Here is a 15716-nt window from a genome sequence, read left to right on the forward strand (position 1 = left end):
GTAACCTGTAACGATCCTGGCCCTGTGACATCTTGCGTTGTCATCCTGGAAGATGAAACGGCGGCCATGACGTCGTGCGAACGGCACAACATGGACTGCCAAGATGTTGTCCCGGTAGTACTGGCCTATAACACGCCCTGCAACAACATGTAAAGCCGTTCTTCCAGTAACAGTGATGCCTCCCCACACCATAACAGAACCACCCCCAAATCGATCATGTCTGATGACGTTAACGTCTTGGAAGCGCTCGTTTCGACGACGCCACACCCTCCTACGTCTGTCCAAAAAATCAACAGTGAACCTTGACTCATCTGAAAACATCACATTGCTCCAGCGTCGATTATCCCAGTGTTGACGATCCCTACACCAACGACGTCTTGCCTGAATGTGATGATCTCTCAAACAAGGGATCACGCGAGGACGTCGGGCGCGAAGGTGACCCCTATGCAGTCGATTCCGAATCGTCTGGCCACTCACTCTCACACCAGTGTCTGTTTGAAGACGAGCGCTGATCTGATTTGCTGTGATGACACGATTTCTCAAGGCCAAAGTACGGATAAATCGATCCTGGGCTTGAGTTGTCGCCCTTGGTCGACCTGAGCGTGGTCTGTCCTGTACAGATTGTGTATCACGGTATCTGGACCATAGCCTGCTTATGACAGACTGAGAAACATTCATCGTCCGCGCCACAACCGCCTGTGTTGTGCCGATCTGTAGCATGCCAAGGGCACGTAACCTTTCATTTTGGGTAAGCCGACGCATATCAAAATTTGTTTTCTGGTCACTAAAACAATTAAACTGATGTTTCCACCCTGGAATTCAATGCCACAATGACTGTAACATTCAAAGTCAGAGTCGTGCAAATCTTGGGTTGGACCCCCATGATGATCCCAAGCATCACCTGCATTCCATGCGGTAGCTATTGGTGCGTTTGGGCGTCACATGTAACTGGAAATGTTTCTTCTGTTAGGTTCTATAGTGACTTTTTTCGTAGTAATTTGCATATTTTAGTATTATGCCCCCAAAATCAAATATCCCCTACTTTTTTTGAATAGTATACTATGTCAGAACCCCACACCTGCTACTGATTAAATCTTACAATTTATCTGTCACTTAACATGTCCAAAGATGGGATAGAGTGTGTGAAATATAAAATTAAAATACAATATTAAAATGGAGATACCAAATGATATTGTATTACATGGGACGATTTACCCAATACTACCCTAAAGCAAACTATTTAGGCAGTCGTTAAGGATATAATGAAGCCTTTACCAGTGAACTTTAAAGTCGGGACTTGTACCCTACTTACAAGAAAAGAAACGTTTTGATGTTGAGACAATATTAAGTGTAGTGTAATAGTATTTTGAAATTAGGACATGTGAAGAAATTATGAACATTTTAGTTATATTTTACTGTGTTTAGGTTAAAGAATTGTTTTGATGTTGAGACGATGGTAGCTGAAACAGACAATGTAAATCCAAGATGAATTGCCGAAGATAAAGTGAGACTGAACTTTGGCAATATTACGTGTAGTGTAAAATATAGTATTTTGAAATTAGGACACGTGAAGAAATTATAACCATTTAAGTTATATTTTACTATGTTTAGGTTAAATTTAAGTATCACAGGACTTTGAAGGGCAGTGATGAACTTTATTTTGATTTTTGTTTATTAATGTTTTTCGTCGATACTTTTATTTTTGAAACAGATTGAAGCAGACTTGATCATTTTATGTAATCTTGTATGTTTAAGCATATTATTGCATGTTGCATGAATAATTATATAATTATGTGGACGTTGGGTTAGAAAAAGGAAAGTTTTCAAGGGGTCTCCTAACTAAAAGCTAACACAAATATATTCAAGCAGATCTGGTTCTGGATAGGAATTTGTAGAAGTGTTGATTTTAAGGATCATGAAATTTAAAGTTGAAAAACAGAACAATTGTGAATAGGACATATTATTATTTAGTGGTACAGAACTACAACGAATCAGTGTATCTATATTGTGGTAGCATACGTATCAGTGTGGTGATATTATTGTAGAAGTAGGACTTGAGATATTTAAACGATAAGTAGAAGCGTTTTGTAATTAGTATTAGTGATTATTTAAAGATTGTTCGCGATATGGAATGACAATTTTGAAATGTCATTCTAAAAGTATTTGTATTGTATTTATTGCATGCTAGTTAACGACGTTAATTAACTTATTGCAAAGGGGCGTGTTGTAATACTATAGGGTCTATATACTGTAGAGGTTATTTAAGTTCCGTAAAAGATGCCCTGGTTATTGTATTGAAGTCGATAGCTAGTACCAGTGACAACGATAACTAGACTAACAAGGATATGGCTGGTACTTTAAAAGCGGGCAATGACAACAGTCTTGTAATCCAAATATGGTAATCCCATGCGTTAGAAACTTGGACACTCGCCCTCCTTGCCTGTACAAGTACACTGTGTTGAAATTCGGGGTAGCTTCTGCGCAGCTGAAAAATGAGATAAAGGCATACCTGACCACTTTCGGGGGGGGGGGGCTCGTGGACGTATCCTCTTTACAAAGAACGTCATGGTTTAAGGTTCTTTAGGAATCATTTCGTATTCTCAGAAGTACGTTTCCACAGCCTCTTCGGCTGAGAGGATGGGAAACACCGCCGAAAAACTTAAGCTAGGGGATAGAGAACAGGACATAAGACAAAAAATATTTTGTGTGACAGAGATAACCTGTCAAGGAGGCACCATAAGGCGGTGGGGGTGCATATAAGGACACATTCCCCACTATAATATGTCCATTAATACATCGAATAAACCATAAAACGTCCTCACGGTGCATGATAACACTAGTGTCTAATACTTTAAATCAAACAAACTTTCAAGTGTGATTGGATTTGTTGAGTGTAGAAGTTTAACAGTACTTCATTCAAATTTATAGAAACACGACAACCAAACGGCTTTAACTTTCTGATTAACTAAACTTTATTGTCTAAATTGTAAAATTCCAAGGCAAAAAGAAGTTGTTAAAATCGACCCTGACCTGAATAGTCAGATGTAGTCGCATCCGCTTGGGGATTAAATAATATGTATTATAAGGAATCCCAAATTAATAGAAACTAGGGCCAAAGCGATTAGTATAAAGAATGCCCGATCGAATATTTTGGCTATTTCTGGCCAGTGGTTAGAGCTAGTTCCGGAATCAAGGTTATCACAACAAGCATAGCTAGATGGTTCCAGATCTGTTGATGAATTCACAGAATGTTTGTGATCGGATTTAGGAAAATCCTTATAGTTTTCAGTGAAATTTTCTCTGATAAGAATCACTCTCAGCCATGTCGGTATTGGGGTTTCTTTGCTTCTGTTGTGAATGTAGAGGGTAGCTACATTACAGAGTAAACAGAGAAAGCTCATCCCAATCATTAATGCCACATAAATCACTGAAAAGAGAATAAGATATGAAGGTAAGTAAAGGGAAGTAATTATATTTTTGTTTACAAATTATATGGAAGTAAACAACTGGCTTCATTTATTGTATAAAGTTTGTCGCATATACTATGGCCATAAAGTGATCAGAGTTACTACCCTAGTAAAAGCAAACCCTACCTCAGCAGATTTACGGAGTCAAATAGAATCCCTTAAGTGATTACTAACAAATCGGATGTGCGTGAAAAGTCTTGTAAAACGTCAGGTTAAAAGGTAAGCTTCCGCGAAAGTGTCCCCATCTCTCCCGGTCATCGGTTATCACAAACTATACATACGCGTCGGGGGCCCTATCAGATTCAGTGTATTTCCCCTTTTCCAGCAAAAACATCAGAGAATAAGACCATATATCATAGAAATATAATTGTATGTTTGTTAAATGAAGTTGTTCGTAGCCGGTTTACGTTCTGAATACTAGACTACCTAAGACCTCGCGCAATAACAATTGTGGGAAAATTCGTTTTAGTTAATGATTGATTCATTCTGAAAATTTGGGTGACAAAAAAATAAAGGGGCAAAACACCTCAGCCCCCCCCCCCCCCCACATAACTCAGTTTGGCCCCCCTATGACAATGAACTAAAATATTGAAGCAATGGGTTGATATATTTTGCCATAAGAAGTGTTTGCATGGTTCGGACACGCGTTGAATATGAACATTTGCTTTAAAGTTTTAAGTCGCATCTAATTTGCTTTGAACGCCACAAAGTCCTCAGATTAATAAATAACAGTATTTCACACTGACAATATTCGAGGATACCTCAAATCGATGCCGAGCAAAGACGCCCTTCTTATGGACATCATTTAGGTCTAACTGTTTCGAGTGATCGGGTGGATGGATAAACGGAGTTTCCGTAGAAATATACTAACCAAAATAAGAAATACTGTTAGCTGTCTTAGGTAACAGATCATCTATAACACTCAAAAATACTGTAAGGGATAGCAACACTGTCATGGATACAGACAACTTTTCCCCGCTCTGTGAGTCAATGAGAAAACTGATGATGCACAGGGATGAGATACCCACGAAAGGTCCAACAACATTTAAAAGGTATAACGATGACTTTCGTTTCATTGTAAGGGTAAATTTTGATTCAGTTAGTTCATAACTTGGATTGCTAAATACCGGATAGAAAGCCTGAGTCACAGTTGTCTGTGTAATTGCAAAATCCCCATTAGGGGCTTCGAAGAGCGAATTGTCGAATTTCGGATTTTTTATGGTAATTTCCTGGTTTGTTGTCATCCAGGGCACGATTATTATGCTGCAAATCTGGGAATCTACTGGAAACAGCGACACGTCAACAACACAACTTGTACTTATTGCAAAAGTTGGTTCCCAATCAACTGTACCGGAATGATTAACATAAAGTCTTAAATCATCACTTCCGAACTTCAGATAACCACGTATACTGAAAAACAAACCAACAGTGAGATCGATATCCCCGCCGAAATCCCGAAATAAATAGATGACACATATTCATTAATTGCACATTTATCTTTTTCAAAAGTATCAAGCAGTCAAACTAACTATCTTAACTTAGTCTAAAGCATAAAAATGTTCACGATAAACTCAGTCAAGTTTTGAAGTACCTGGTAGTGAAACTATACACTACGTTTCATTACTCTCAATTAGTTATAATCAAAGTTATCTTGCCGCAAAGTATCGATCAATGAAATTGCTTTGCTCTGCTTCAACGGGAAATGTTAATAATTGACCTCGGTCAAGACATTCGCCTAATGAACATCTACACCAAGTTCAAACATTCCACCTCGATTAAACGCAGAGTTGTTATGGTCCAGATATTGATATAATGAATCTATACACGGGGTTTTATCGGTCTCACCCAATTAGAACCAAAGTTATCGTGTTCCAAGGTCTCAACCAATCAAATTACCTATCTCTGCTTAGCCTAAGTGGAAATGCACATGATCAAACTCTGTCAAGGCATTCACCTAATAGACACCTACACCAAGTCTGAACATTCTATTGAAGTCTTTATTTTGCCTAAGCAGAAAATGCTCAGCATCGAACGTTGTTAAGGTATTGATGCAATGAAACTACGCACGGAGTTTCACAACGATCACTCAATCAGAATCAAAGTTGTCCAGCTCCAAAGTCTTGACCAATCAAATTGCTTACCCGCATCCGAAAATACTCATTATCTAATCTAGTCAAGGTATTGATGCGATGAAACTATACACCAAGTCTCATCTCTCTCAATTATGAACTAAAGTTATCGTGTCCCAAAGCATTAGCCAATCAAATTGTTTATCTCTGCTTACCCTAAGCAGAAAATGCTCATCTTCGAACTCAATCAAGGCTATTATCACCTAATAAACACCTACACCGAGTTCGAACAATCTAGCTCAATTAGAAGCTGAATTATTGTGTCCCAAATGTGTGACGGACAGACAGACAAGGGGAAAATAAAACGAAAGATGGGGATTACACATAGTCTTAGGCATGTTCACCAATCCAAATATTTACTTTAAACAAGCACGTTGATTTTAAACTTGAACTTCAAAGGTCGCCGGTTGTACGTGACAAGGAGTAGGGTTGCCTGTCTGTCCAACCTCGTGGGTTTTCTCCGGGTCCTCCCACTGCTAAAGACTCCTATTTCTTCTTAACGTTCAGTATATTTCCTTGTTCGTACTCTACCTACATAATCTATTGATCAAAATCTGTCATTTTAAGATAGGAGACAATATAAAGTGTGTCCCTTTTCTACTTTAATATTTTGAAATGATTGTCGCCAGTTAAAACAGCATTATACAAAAGGTTTATATTTAGGCATATTTGTTTTTTGAGATGTGATATTTATATTACTTCACTATTGGGTATAATCATTTTGAAAGTTTCGCGCTTAGGCAGTTCACTCACTGTTCACTTGATTTTGCCAATCGATTTAAAGAATTTAAAGTTACAATTTCATATTTTCTAAGAAAGTCAAAACATAATTATTTCTATGTCTTTTGCTCAATAGGTTGTCAACTCACTATTATACGATCATAGGTGTCATTCTCACACTTAAAAATTAGAACACCGGAAATAATAACACAATTACCTCCCTTGTTTTCTATTCTCCACCATGGAGTAGCTATCTTCAACCGTTTGAATTTAAATTGGAAAATGATATTTTTGCCAATTTCTCAACTGGCTAGTGAATTATAGGTTTAATAGGTTTATTCTTTAACAAGGTAGGACTGTTTTTAGATACCATCTATTTTAGGGCTTCATTTTAATACATTTTAAAAATATAACTTAAAAATATGAAATTGTAACTTTAACCAAATTGACTCTTTAGAATTATTTCACTTTCAGGTATACATACCAATTTGATACATATAAATCGGGGAACCATATTTCTTTTTGTTGAACAGTTATCTCGAGAATACCACCATAATCGTCGGGATTCCATCTGAGTAGCTCATCTGTCCAAGACTAAAAGATATGTAGAATGCAACTTATTGATATAGATGGGAATATCCAGGTTATTAAGAAGCCTACAATATCAAATGTATTGTGATTTTCTATCTGGGACAAATATTTGTTAGGTTGGAACTATAATACAAACGGCCCTGTATACTTATCATTATGGGGTGTACTGCTGAATAAATAATAATAATACAAACTATGACGTAAAATCCCGATGTTCTCAAAACTTGTTCCCGTGTATCCTGAAAGAGCAAAAAAAAAAAAAAAAAAAATACAGATTTACATCACTAATTACATTTTCCAAATAAAAACTTTAATCCCATAAAATGGTTGTCCACGCACATTAAAAGAACCCTGTCTGTCCGTCACATTTTGTTGCTTACCTGTTGTAATATCTGTATTTGTGTGTACCTCCTTCACTTGCTATTTGCTTCTCACGGAGTGCAGTCATGAAACGTGGTGTATAGTTTAATAATTTAATTTGAATTACATCAATACCGTGACTAAGTTCCATTTGTTTTGCTAAGGTGTATAGTTTCATTGCACAAATACCTTGAATAAGGCCGATAATTATCATTTTGCTCTACAGAAAGATCAATGAGCTAACAATTAATGAATGTCATCGGTTTATTTTGTAATTTTGATTTCGCTCCATTTCGGAAGAAAGCTTTACTAAAGTGACACCGCTGTAGTGTGGGCGTATTTCCACGATTTGCGGGGCTATCGTCATTTATGATTAAACGCAAAAACAAATATCAACCTAACCTTGTGTTTGGTCGTGTGGCTTAACCGACAGCATGTCGGTAAGTTTAGTTATTATTTAGATATCAGTTCAAAAATCAATAAATTATTAGCGCGTTTAGTAGTTATTTTGTTAAAGGTTACCGATTACTTACAAGAATAATGATATCAAATTGTCTAAATAACTGATAATAAGCACCACCATTGCCTTCTATAACATTTAGAAGCCGCTTGTCGCATTGTCTACTATAATACTTAAGTGTCATACATTTATGTTAAATAATATACAACAGACAAATAAACAAACAAAAATGAAGCAGAGTGAGTGCAAGTGAGCGAATATACGTTTCGACCGCAAAGGTTATAACTCCACTAACCCTAACCAGTTAACTCGTGCGACCAAACACGTCGGTCAAGGTTTAGTTCGCGAATACCGAACAACAAACTTACTCGTTGTTCGTTATTCGCGAAGACCCACAAGCTAACTTTACGTCACTGTCCAAATTGTATAATATTTACCTACCAATCCCAGCAGTCTTGACAAATACATCTTTATTTCAATATCTGTTCTTTCAGATTGATTTATCTTGGGACGGGTCATTGCAGAATAATTTGACTTCTTAAAGAGATCCTCTTTTAACCTGTTAACGTCATTAATAGAATAACAATGAATACCTGTAATGATATATAAACGTCATGAATGTAATAACAATGAATACCTGTAATGATATGTAAACGTTTCGAATAGAACAATGATTAACAGTAATGATATGTAAGAGGGGGGTTTGTTAAAAGTACAAAAATCAATTCTAAGACCATGTCCAATCAAAAGCACTCTTCTCATCATTTCATTTCCCAAGCATCCCTAATATTTAGATATATTGGACCAAAAATTATTCGAAACCTCATTTCTAACTTAAACGTAATGTATACATAGATTGCATCAGTACACTGACTAGGTTCGATAATGACCATTTCAAGCAATTTACAAACAGATGATTGTACAAATTATTATGGCTCGTTTCTCTTGATTTTACACCGAAACTATCACCAATCTGATGTAAATGAAATTAAATGAAATGGGGTTTAACGTCCCACTGTTCTGCCCCTAACCTGGGCTAATGAAGACGGGCATACGCCATACAGTGTGCTATGAGGGAAATTTTGCCCGGGCAGCGGCACTATCGCCTACTCTTATATCGAATTCCAACTGCCAAGGGATCTTTTACGTGCATTCCAATGTATACACGGGACCTCGGTTTTTCGTCTCATCCGAGGGACTAGACAGCTGTCCTTGTCAAGCCCTCCGTTCTGCGCCACTGACAAGGGGAAACCACGTCGGAAAATCCCTATGAACTTTCTCGGCCAATGCAGGGATCGAACACCCGACCTCCAGGCTAGCGAGCCAGCGTCTTAACCAACTAGCCACCGTGGCTCCCCTGATGTAAATAACGTAACCATAACTCGACTATATTTCTCATTCAGATTTACCCAGCTCTTTCCTACAAAGATGTGCTATTTGTTTGTAATAATAATAACCCCTTTTTACAGTCAACTAGTAATAGCATGAGATAACAGGATTGTTATTACTGGTAACACCAATAGTGTTTTATTTCTAGTTAGCAGCTCGAATATATTTCAGTACATTATATCATCATGGGAGAAATATAATGCAAATCTTCAGACATGGCGACATGAAATATATTTCAGCTCTCTGTCAACGTGGACAAGCTAAATGGACCTATGAGAACAAATGACAGTCATACCACTGGTTTCTAATACATATTCAAATGGTCTTTAATTCTTTCGGGAGTTAAATGGCGAAATTATACACACATTAGCTCCAACGTATTTGCTACCTAGTCTTAAAAAAGTTCATAATTATGTAAACCTATTTCAGTTTGGTTCAGCAATATGTTTCACAAGAAAATTCGGGACAATCATGATGTTATACAATATTTGGACTTCATTAAAAGTTTCAATAGAAGAAAAGTTATAACCTCTGTTATATGGTCAGGTAACTTAAATGAAAAAATCGTTCACGTTTTGACAAGATCATGAACACTGGCATATAGGTATGTTTGTCTTTAGACCCCCCCCCCCTCCTTTAAAAAAACAACAAAAAAGTGGTCGTATAAAACGATACCGGTACAAAGCGTACACTATGCCCATCAAACAACAGCTTTGTGTTAGCGGTAGCATGTCCGAAAGGAAATTTAGATGTTCAGCAAATTTGATAAAGATCTGGTATAAATAAAAAAATCTAATCTTTATGGTTGATCCTATTATGACCCCATTGCTTCCAACCAAATTTGAAAATAAAATCTGTTAAAACCTATAGCCTCTATCGCGTTTACACAGTTTTCGATACACAGAATCAGGGGCACTTATCTATGAAGTTACGGTCGTCCCACATGCGTAGGTGTTCGTGATCATTCATGGTCGTTCATGATATGTTGCGAATCTTACGAACATGCTACTAAAATTAGTCAGCCAATTCTAACTTATCTGCTATTGGCTAATTATTATTAATTGATAGATTTATATTTATAGCCGGTAGTAGTGGTGCTTAACTTAGGTCATCAGCTGCTTCATTTACGTACAGTTTTTATGAAAGCACGATATCATTGGCTAGATTATCCGGCCTTTTACATTTTCATAAACAAAATCCATTTGATGCACGACAGTTCAATATCCAATACTCTTATTATTTTATTATAAAATTGCTCTCTTCACGGGCCATATCTATGTTTTTTTTTAAAGTAATCCCAATTCGTCGTCACGATTCATGTTTGTTTATATTATATTTGTGAATAACCAACCACATTAAAAACCAAACTCGCAGTTACGCATGTACAATTGACTTTTCGTCAAATATTGACAGCGGGTCCGACCCACCATACGTTGAAGACTAGGGGGTTCGGGGTGACCGAGACTACGAAACGACGTGATCGATGATCATAATTGCACAATTTCCAGACTTTGGAACATAACTCTGCTTTTAATTGAGGTAGAATGTTTAAACTTGATGTTGATGTTAATTAGGCGAATGTCTTGACTTGAGTTCCATGATTAACATTTCGAGCTAAAGCTAAACAGAGCTAAGCTATTTTATTGGTCGATTCTTTGGGTCCAGATAACTTTGATTTTATCTGATAAAGAGTGATGAAACTTGGTGTATAGTTGATAATCGGTTTGATTGCTTGATACTTTTGAAAAGAATAAATATGCGAATAATTAATATGTGTCATCTATTTATTTGCGGATTTCGGCGGGGGACATCGGCCTCACTGTTGGCGTGTTGTAAATACATGCATGTGTATTTTTATCTTTTCAGTGAAACCGTTCGTTCTTTCATCGTTAGTTGTAACCTGATGTACTGTATCATTTGTTTAACATACTGTTATTGTAACGTTTCATAGTACACAATCATCCAACGTCCATGTATTCATTAACGTAATACCCACCTTCATTGTCATCATGTTGAATGAGTTTATCAAACATGGGTACAGGAATAAACGATTGATTTTTCTACTTTTTTTAAATTTTTAACGGACAGTCATTGCAGGAGCAATAGTTTTTTTTACACGTGTTCCAGAAGAACAGAAAATCATTTGGTGTGGCCGTAGTGTGAGACTTATCATTATGCCAAAATATACCCCCATTATGAATTATTTCTTGTTTGTATTAAAATATCCTGTTTTCATTAATTCTACAGATATATTAGACGTGGTTCGTTTAATTTACTTAATATAAAAAAGTCATATTTTCACATGAAAGTATTTTTTTTTAATAAGCTTTCAGTTTAATTGCATTCCTTCGTTGTTCTACAAATATAACATACCACCCCAATCAACCACATGACCTTGATTTTGATTTACTATCTTAATAAAAAGTTATCCGATATCTATCGTTTAAATACAAATACTTTAAAAGATAAGTATAAAATGTTTATGAACTTACCAGAAAAATAAAACAAAACGATGATCATAGGCATCAACATTTCCTCTGTTAAAGGTTATTTCCTATTATGCGTACATCCTATGGCGCCGAGTCGTATATAATCAGGCTCGTGGGACTCAACTGACGCAATTAAGCGTTTTAGCAATATGGTGAAATGGGTTTATTAATTGATATCTTTTAAAGGTAAAACATTCCCGGAATTAATAATTGAATGAAAAACAAAGCAAAGAACTATATTATATTAACAATAACATGCCAGAATAAAACTACTCAAACAAAATGAAATCGATCGATATAAATTAAGATATTAGTATTATTAAAAGTTGTTTATATTAATTTCACATTAATGTCTATAAAATCCTATCTACGGCTTAATTCGCACTAAAATGCAATCAAATTTACTATTTAACATTTGATAAAGAAAACAAAATCAAACTAGACCTTTGATATTACTGTCCGTAATTTGTGTGATTACACTAGGGAGTCCATATGTTCATTACAATCTATTAGTCGAGTAGCAGGGATGTATTACAATATCAAATATCAAAAATTAAATTTAGGTAACCCAGTGCATATTATATATCGTTAGAATCGTAATTACGCCATCTATCTAAATATATAAATCTTTTTAGAAAATGATAGTAATAATAATTTTAGTAATAACACATGGATTCATGTAATCGATATCTGGTACACACTTTACTATCTAATTTTGTCTAATACAAAACACAAAAATCATATTTTGCCGATAGCCCAGACGAGAGCAGGACGACCGTGTTTTATTAACAAAAAATTATAAATGAATGAATACGTTAATATAATACAATTAATGAAATAAATGAATACGTTGATACCATACAAATAAAGGAATATATGAATGAATAAGTTGATATATAGAGAATCTCCTACGAGTCTTTTGATATAAAAAAAAATATCAACACAAGTCGATAAAGAAAAAAAAGCCCCAAAACAGGCTCTACCGAGTTTTCTTTTTACTTTATCGACGAGTGTTGTATCAAAAAAGACGAGTAGGAGATTTTATTTATCACCCAATCCCTTCTTACATGCACAAATAAATAAATATAATTCTTTGCTATAGATTTCACTTTTACTGAACCCGATTACATTACGGCGTAGTGATACATCATTTTTTTGATAGCAATTCAAGGCCAATTAAATAAAAATAGTTCCTTTTTAATAAGAAAGAAGTTACGTTTAATAAAAAATGAACTGTTCTTATAAAATAAAAAAAAGTAGTTCCCTTTTGATTGACCAATCAAATTGGAGATATCGCAGTAGATTATGAAATTAATCACACAAGCGATATCTTCTGTAGAATGTATTATCGGGTGATAAAATACAAATAATGGAATATAACAATAATGGAGAATATGAAGAATAGATTCTAAAGTTATTCCTGTACAATTTACTATCCAAGACGCTAATTACAATGACATCAAAATAGTGCTAAAGCAGTGATACATATTGATCTAAATGTCGACTTACAAGAATAACGAACATGTTATACTTTTATCCATCAACGATGACCTCGCCGGCCGGGAAAACCAGAGATAAAGAGATTTTTTGATCAAAAAAGCTCTGGAACCTGGGTTCGAATCCAATGCAATAATCGTCTCCGGAGATATACTCGAACGGTATAGAAAATCTTTGATATAAACAATAACTGTGATCAACTTTTGTTGTTGGCAATTCAAGGTAGACTAGAAGAAGAAATTACTTTTTAACTCCCACCTTTACCACGTGACGCAGATCACGTGCCAGTAATTTAACTCGTAACGTTAGTACAATAATTTATCTCTATACTTCGAAACTAGGGAAATTTTAAGTACACACTTTACTATTTAATTTTGTCTAATACAAAACACAAAAATCATATTTTGCAAATCACCCAGACGAGATTAGGACTATCGTCTATAAGAATAAAAGAAAGGGTCGAGCCATGGTGAATGTTTTGCGAAGTTAATAATAATTATATAGAACTATTAATTATGATAAAAAAATAATTAAAATGTACTATAAATTCATCTGTAGATATCTAAAGCCCCAAACTCTGGGATACCAATAATCTATTTTCTATGGTGTCTAATACATATCCGTCCTTACTTATATCGGATTTCCATCTCCCATGCCTCCTAATACATCTTTCGTTTATGCGTGCACGATCAGCCTGGGTTGCGCCTCAGAACCTAGGAGATTGCAGGCCTATATTTAAATTTACAGATTTTAACGAAGACACTTTGTTTTGTCTTGTGGCAGTATAACTTGATTTCTTATTTTTATAAATAAGCTTCGCTAAACCTTCCGATCTAAATATTGGCCGGAACACGAAATCTGACGAATCGAGTTCAATATTGGCAAGAGCAATATACTTTTTAAACATGGTGACTGGACACACAGTTCCCGTACGAAATCAAAATTTAATTTCCTTGTCTATACTGATCTGTTTTACTGTTACAAATAAATATTTTCAAATAATCGTCATTTAAACTAATGCGAAACCGATCAGAATCATGGTTAGGTTCCGTACAATAAGTAAATCCTCGCAAGGTTCATATTTATTAACTAAATCTTTTAACATTTCTGGTGTGACCGGATCCTTTTTGTGAACAGCTTTACCGTTTAGCCTCTTGCTGATCTTTAGAAGGGATCTAACATGAATTATTTGAAGGATCGGAATGACCATGCAATCCGTGCACCCATTTTATGGCAGATTCGATAGTACCTGGTGAAGATTTGCCGTCTATCAATGAAGCTATATATAACGCTACATGTAATGGATCGGCAGGCACTGCTGGTTGTCCTAGCGACATAATAAATGCTTCCCAGCGATTCAATGAGGACATGTATTTCTTTAATGTGTTTTTACTTCTAGATTCCACCATTTTTTTTTTGCCAGCGTCTTAGTTTTGGTATCTCCATCTAGGTGTATCCCGCTTTGCTCAACCACAGACTTCACTCCATCTGTTAAATTTATTCCTACATATGACAAAACATAATCAAAATTCTATTCTGAGTGCCAATAAATTAAACATAAGAGGTCTTTCTCCAAATTCTTTCCCCCGCCTCTTATAATAACTCCAAATCTTGGCAGGATTCTGATTTCTTTGATAAAAGGACGATTCCATATAAGAGGCCAAAAGGGTGAGGATTTCTAATTGCTTTGTCCATCACAAATTTATTGATTGCTGCAGGAATCAAAACAGGGTGTTGGACAAGCCAATTGTTATCGTTTCACCAAAACTGTCCCAACGCGTTAACCGCATCAGTGTTAGGACACCAAACTTTTGAATTAAACCTCGTGCACTGGGCATTATAATGAGATGTGCGAATCTATCTATACCATATGGACCCCAGCACCTAGTGAATTGGTGAAATATACTAGGTACTATACTCCAGTCATCATCGACCTGTCTGCTTTCTTATTTTGCTCCCTCGGAACCCAGACTGCGTTCAAATTTATATTATTTTCGTTACAATTATATCCGATATCTGAAGCCATACAATGCAAGTTCATTTTACTACTACCGGCTTTAAAAATATGTTCAACGTTTTTCTTGTCTGAAGAAACAATTAAACGTTTTTCTGAACACCAGCTAGTTCTCGCTAAGTGGAGTTCTGAACTCTTTCGTGATTGTGCCAGTTACCAAAAACCTCGCCGCTCTCAAAACGAGCGTCCAAACATGCGGAAAATTATCCACCAAAGCCTACATCTGAGGCTAACAAAAGACTTCAAAATCAAACGTGTTTTCTGCATCGAGGTTGCAAATTTCCACACCGAACTATTGAGATGTCTTAGAGAATTGTTCCAAAATCGCAGTTCTCCTAAAGCCTCAGGTGCTATTTTGACGGAAGCGTTCCAACTTGCTCTCCCCAAAATACAGTCATAATATATAAAAAATCTTGTGTTAAATCTAACAATAGTACCAAAGACTATCTGCATTGATATTAATTTACCGACAATACTGGCCAAAAATCTTGCCCTGAAATACAACTGCCCTCCGTTTGTTGCACTAAAAACACAACTTATACTGCTTTCAGCGCTTCTGATATCAAAAAGCCTAATCAAATCAAGGTCTCTCTCACTATT

The 15716-nt window shown here is 35.8% G+C and overlaps 1 non-coding gene across 2 annotated transcripts; it reads right to left on the reverse strand.

Annotated features, from left to right (window-relative positions):
- Positions 1-6837: 6837 nt before the first annotated feature.
- LOC126814739 (uncharacterized) lies at positions 6838-11652 on the reverse strand. Of its 2 annotated transcripts, XR_008787404.1 has the most exons (4): positions 11609-11652; positions 8169-8320; positions 7102-7146; positions 6877-6910 (listed from the first exon to the last, which is right to left on the reverse strand). It is a non-coding gene; the product is annotated as an uncharacterized LOC126814739 (transcript). The 2 variants fall into 2 exon arrangements; XR_008787403.1 differs by having other exon boundaries at positions 6838-7146.
- Positions 11653-15716: the final 4064 nt, after the last annotated feature.

This window comes from Patella vulgata, chromosome 3, assembly GCF_932274485.2.
Source record: "Patella vulgata chromosome 3, xgPatVulg1.2, whole genome shotgun sequence".
NCBI classification, from domain to species: Eukaryota; Metazoa; Mollusca; class Gastropoda; family Patellidae; genus Patella; species Patella vulgata.